Source organism: Mirounga angustirostris, unplaced genomic scaffold (assembly GCF_029215605.1).
Source record: "Mirounga angustirostris isolate CCGP_5_RB_7025 unplaced genomic scaffold, mMirAng1.0.hap1 SCAF_1, whole genome shotgun sequence".
NCBI lineage: Eukaryota > Metazoa > Chordata > Mammalia > Carnivora > Phocidae > Mirounga > Mirounga angustirostris.
Window position 1 is genome coordinate 106,925,688 of NW_026991709.1, and position 6,340 is coordinate 106,932,027.

Genomic DNA, 6,340 nt, shown 5'->3' on the forward strand with positions numbered 1-6,340 from the left:
GATGGAGAGTTTGGTGTTGTACTCGTGATATATAAGAAACCAAACAAATATAAAAACTAGAAAACTATTACTTCTACCAACACAAAAAATATTCAGGGAAGGAAAAGTTATCAGAGCCTACTACATTACTCAGTCATGGAAAGAACTTATGTAAACTCTGAGTATTGGGAAAGAGAGGGAGAGGAAGTATACAGGTGTGCAATGGTGTGTGTGTGTGTGTGTGCACACACAGGAGTTGTGCTTACCTTTTCTATGGTAAAAAATCAATATTTAATGGTTAAAAGTAAAATATCAAAAAGCAGCCATACAAGTGTGCTATTTAGAAAGCCAAAATTTTGAAAGTATTTGCTCCTGGAGAGTGGGAAGTAGGTTGGGAGGCTAGGGGATTATTGTTTCTCATAACAAGTTTTGTAAAACTATTTCACTACTGAAACCATATACATTTTTAACTTTTATTTTTTTTTGATTTTATTTATTTATTCATGAGAGACAGAGAGAGAGAGAGAGAGAAGCAGAGGGAGAAGCAGGCTCCCAAGGAGCAGGGAGCCCGATGCGGGACTCAATCCCAGGACCCTGGGATCATGACCTGAGCCGAAGGCAGACACTTAACCGTCTGAGTCACCCAGGCGCCCCATTTTTAACTTTTATTAATGTAAAATCAAAATATACAAACACCAGGAGGATGAAAAAAAAGAGAGATGAGAAACTACCGAGGGATGACAGAGACAGAAATGAGAACAGACAGAAGCTAGATCATGCCTTGAGTTAAACGTTGGTATCAGGGAAATCAACCAGATCTTTCTACAGAGAGCTCTTTGAGTTGAGATACCAATACAGAAGACTTATTTTAGGATGAAAGAACTGTAACTTCTTTCAGGGAATAAGTCTGTTCTAGATTTCCTTTAAGGTCAGAGGATTTTATCAGAGAGAAGAGCCATCTATGACTTTTTATTTAGATTCCACATATAAGTGAAACCATGAAGTATTTTTCTTTCTCTGTCTGTCTTATGTCACTTAGCATAATGCCCTCAAGGTCCATCCACATTGTCAGAAGCTACAGGATTTCCTTCTTTCTCATGGCTAAATAATATTCAATTGTATATGTGTACCACATCTTCATTCATCCATTGATGGACACTTAGGTTGTTTTCATATCTTCTGTACTTTACCCAAAGAGAAACAGGAGATATTAAGAATTATACACAGAACTACCATGCATGGAATAGATTAGAAAGGACAAGGATGGATAAAGAAAGACTCTTGCAACAACCATGTAACAGAGGCTTAAACTAGGGGAAGATGGAGAGAAATGGTGAGTTGTAGATGATACAGGATATACTGGAAGGCAAAATCCATGGAACTTAGGACTTCATGAATGATTGAATGTGGGCAGTAAGGGAAGAGGAGGGCAGGTACAACGTGGTACAATGTGGTTGCAGCAACCTGAATGGCAGCACCATTCTCAAAGATATGAAGAGGAGCAGATTCCAAGGGAAAAGTCTTTAGTTCCATCTTGGGCATATTAGGTTTCATATGAGAGTATAATAGCCAAGTGAAAATGTATGCTCAAATTTATGTGATTAGACCTCTAGAGAGAGAGAACTTTTATGTACAGGTGACATAAAACTGAGAGTCTTAGATAATAGTTGGAAGCATACATGTAGAAAAGGTTGTGAGAGGAAGGTATAGAGAGCAAGAAGAAAAGACACTCTTAGAACCATGAGAATCACCACCATTTAAGAAATAGAAAATTAGGTGGCTGAAAAAAGAAATGGAAAGAAGTAGCCCAATAGGCAGGAAGAAAACTAGAAGACAAAGTATTAAGAAGGAAGGATCCAATTAAGAGGGACAGAGAAAATATAGAAGAGTGGGAATAATTAATAGAACAATGTACTTGAGGAAATGAGAAGTGAGCTTCAGACAGAGGACGAGGTATGCTAGCTCCTCCAATTCAATATGAGAGAAGAAGTAAAGGATAGATGCAAATACATGTAAGCTTTCATTTAAGATGGAGGTAAGTAGACTGGAGTCCAAATCTGCTTGGTCCTTTCTCATCTTTGAAGTAGGAACCAGGTCATCTGCTGAGAGTGAAAGGGAATAGTAGGTTTGGAGGTCTGAGGAAAATAAAGAATGCTTGAAATTCCCTTGGTGGAAAATGAGAAATAAAGCTTATTAAGAAAATGTCAAAGGATTCCAGGTACTTTTGAGGGCTCTGGTGCTGTTGGAAACTTTGCAGTCTATGTTACATGACATTCTCCAGCAGTCTAAATCTAGCATTTAAATCTACCAAGCATCACAACATGCTGCCTTTAATTTCCTTGGCATTCTCAATCTGCACAGTCACATCCAAAGCATTCATCATTTCTATCCATTGCCTTGCTGCAAAAATTCCTGTCCCCTTCCACAGCCAGGTAGAGGGGGGTGTGGTTACTCAGGATTTGCCTGAGGGATTTCTTGTTGTAGATGGATAGGGAGGCTCTGGTAATTCTAGAAAAGTCAGTGGCTAAATTTCATTCTAGTGACACACATATGTAAAAGAAAGTTTAGAAAGTTGGGAATGATAACTCAGACCATCTATGACAATAAGACTAGACAACCTAAGTCAACATGGTTTTATTGTTGTCAGCACTTCACACCATTGCCACAGAACGGGACCCACAGAACACTAATATTAAGGGAGAATTTGCTTATGGCTGGAGACAATTGGACAGATATTCTGGCTAACCCAGTTTCCTCCTAGTTGCTCCCAAGACTGAAGAGATTAATATTTTGATTTGAACAGAATAATTATGGCAATGAAACTGAATCGGTAATCAAAAAACTCCCAATAAACAAAAATCCAGGATGAGATGGCTTCACAAATGTTCTACCAAACATTTAAAGAAGAGGTAAAGCCTATTCTTCTCAAACTATTCCAAAAAAAAGAAGAGGAAGGAAAACTTCTGAAGTTATTCTATGAGGCCAGCATTACCCTGATACTAAACCCAGAGAAGGACACTACAAAAAAGAGAACTATAGGTCAATATCTCTGACTAACATAAATGTAAAAATCCTCAACAAAATATTAGAAAACTGAATCCAACAGTACATTAAAAAAACCATTCAGCCACAATCAAATGGGATTTATTCTCAGGATGCAAGGGTGGTACAATATTTGCAAATTAATCAAGATGATACATCACATCTACAAGAAAAAAGATTAAAACTATATGATCATTTTAATGGATGCAGAAAAAGCATTTGACAAAATACAACATCCATTCATAACAACCTTTAACAAAGTAGGTTTAGAGGGAACATACCTCAACATAATAAAGGCCATATATGAAAAACCCACAGCTAACATCATCCTCAATGGGGAAAAACTGAGAAATTTTCCTCTAAATTCAGGAACAAGACAAGGATGTCTACTCCCACCATTTTTATTCAACATAGTACTACAAGTCCTAGCCACAGCAATCAGACAAAAGAAAGGAATAAAAGGCATCCAAATTGGTAAGGAAGAAGTAAAACTTTCACTATTTGCAGATCACATGATACTATATATAAAAAAACCTAAAGAGTCCACCAAAAAACTACTAGAAATGATAAATGAATTCAGTAAGGTCACAGGATACAAAATCAATATAGAGGAATCTGTAGCATTTCTATATACTAATAATGAAGTAGCAGAAAGAGAAATTAAGACAACAATCCCATTTACAATTGCACCAAAAATAATAAAATACTTAGGAATAAGCTTAACCAAGGAGGTGAAAGACCTATATTCTGAAAACTATAAAACACTGATAAAAGAAACTGAAGATGACACAAATGGAAAGATATTCCATACTCATGGATTGGAAGAATTAATATTGTTAAAAATATCCATACTACCCACAGTTATCTATAGCTTTAATGCAATCCCTACCCAAATACCAATAGCATTTTTCACAGAACTAGAATGAATAATACTAAAATTTGTATGGAACCACAAAAGACCCTGAATAGCCAAAGCAATCTTGAAAAGGAACAAAATTGGAGGTATCACGATCCCAGATTTCAAGATACACTACAAAGCTGTAGTAATCAAAACAGTATGGTACTGGCATAAAAACAGACACATAGATCAGAATAGAGAGCCAGAAACAAATGCACAATTATATGGTCGATTAATCTTTGCAAAAGAGGAAAGAATATGTAGTGGGAAAAAGACAGTCTCTTCAACAAATGGTGTTGGGAAAGCAGGACAGCCACATGCAAAAGAAATAAACTGGGCTACTTTCTTATACCATACACAGAAATAAACTCAGAATGGATTAAGGACCTAAATATAAAACCTGAAACCATAAAACTCCTAGAAGAGAGCACAGGCAGTAATTTCTCTGACATTGACTATAGCAACATTTTCCTAGCTAAGTCTCCTAAGGCAAAGGGAATAAAAGCAAAAATAAAATATTGGGACTACATTGAAATAAAAAGCTTCCACACAGCAAAGGAAACAGTCAGCAAAAGTAAAAGAGAACCTACTAAATGGGAGAAGATATTTGCAAACAACATATCCAGCAAAGGGTTAGTATCCAAAATATATAAAGAACTTATACAACTCAAAACCAAAAAAGCCAAACAATCCAATTAAAAAATGGGCCGAAGATATGAACAAATATTTCTCCAAAGAAGGCATCCAGATGGCTAACAGACAAGTGAAAAGATGTTCAACATTACTCATCATCAGAGAAATGCAAATCAAAACTACAATGAGATACCACCTCACACCTGTGAGAATGGCTAAAATAAAAAACACAGAAAACAGCAAGTGTTGGGAAGGATGTGGAGAATAAAGGAGCCCTCATGTACTGTTGCCGGGAATGTAAACTGATGCAGCCACTGTATTAAACAGTATGGATATTCCTCAAAAACATTAAAAATAGAACTACTATATGATTCAGTAATTATACTATTGGGTGTTAATCCACAGAATACAAAAACACTAACTCAGAAGGATACATGCATCCCTATATTTATTGCAACATTATTTACAATAGCCAAATTATGGAAGTAGTGCAAATATCGATAGATGAATGGATAAGGAGGATGTATACACACACACACACACACACACAGGAATATTACTCAGCCATAAAAAAGAATGAAATCTTGCCATTTGCAACAATATGGATGGAGCTAGAGAGTATAAAGCAAAGTGAAATGAGCCAGTAAAAAAAAGATGAATACCGTATGATTTCACTCATATGTGGAATTTAAGAAACAAAAACAAAGGAAAAAAGACAAACCAAAAAATAAACTCAACTATAGAGAACAAACTGATGGTTACCAGAAGGGAGGTGGGTGGGGAGATGGGCAAAATAGGTGAACTCATCATGATGCACACTGAATAATGTATAGAAGTGTTGAATCACTACATTGTACACCTGACGCTAATATAACACTGTACGTTAACTATGCTGGAATTAAAATTTAAAAAAAGAGATCAATGTTCTGATGCACTGCAGATGCAGATGGTGTGTCTGTCCTGACACACAGCATAGGAAGCTCTGCACTAAATTCTCAGTGTGTTAGCAATTTAAGCATTTAGTCGTCTTGTATCACCAATTCTTAGCCATGTGTCTATCACATACCGTGTACCTAATAACTGTTGTTGAATTGGTACAAACTCATTTCTAGAGCTGGTATCTTGAAACACAGATTACTCATGTCATGAAGAGCGAAAGCTTTTGGGGAGCTATAATAAAGCCTTACTTCCACAGACCATCTTTTGCGATCCTCTCTCTTCCTCACGAGGCACCTTTTCAATCTGACCTGGAGTTTTCCTTGTGAGTACCCGGGATATCACCTAAGGCTCCCGGAACCAACTGCGTTCTTACATATGTCTGTCCTTTCTCGTGTGATATCCTCAACGTAGGATGTCCTTCATATCATTTTTGGCCTGAGGAAACTTGCTGATCCTTTAAAACCAACTAAATGTCACCTCCTCACTTAAGTCTTCTCCAAATGACTGTCTCCTTTTTGTTTTTCCAAAGTACTTCATTAATAGTCTGTTGTGGAGATTTTAAAAAATCCTGTTAACAGCTGACAGTATTCTTTTTTTTTTTTTTTTTTGATTTTATTTATTTGAGAGAGAGAGAGATAGCGAGAGAGAGCATGAGCAGGGAGGAGAGGGAGAAACAGGCTCTCTGTGAGCAGGGAACCCATGGGGCTTGATCCTAGGACCCTGGGATCATGACCTGAGCTGAAGGCAGATGCTCAACTGCCTGAGCCACCCAGGTGCCCTAAGAGTATTCTTTTTAGGGAAGAAATTGCTTTTGTTTAGGATAAGGTCTTGATAATCCTCCCAACGGGT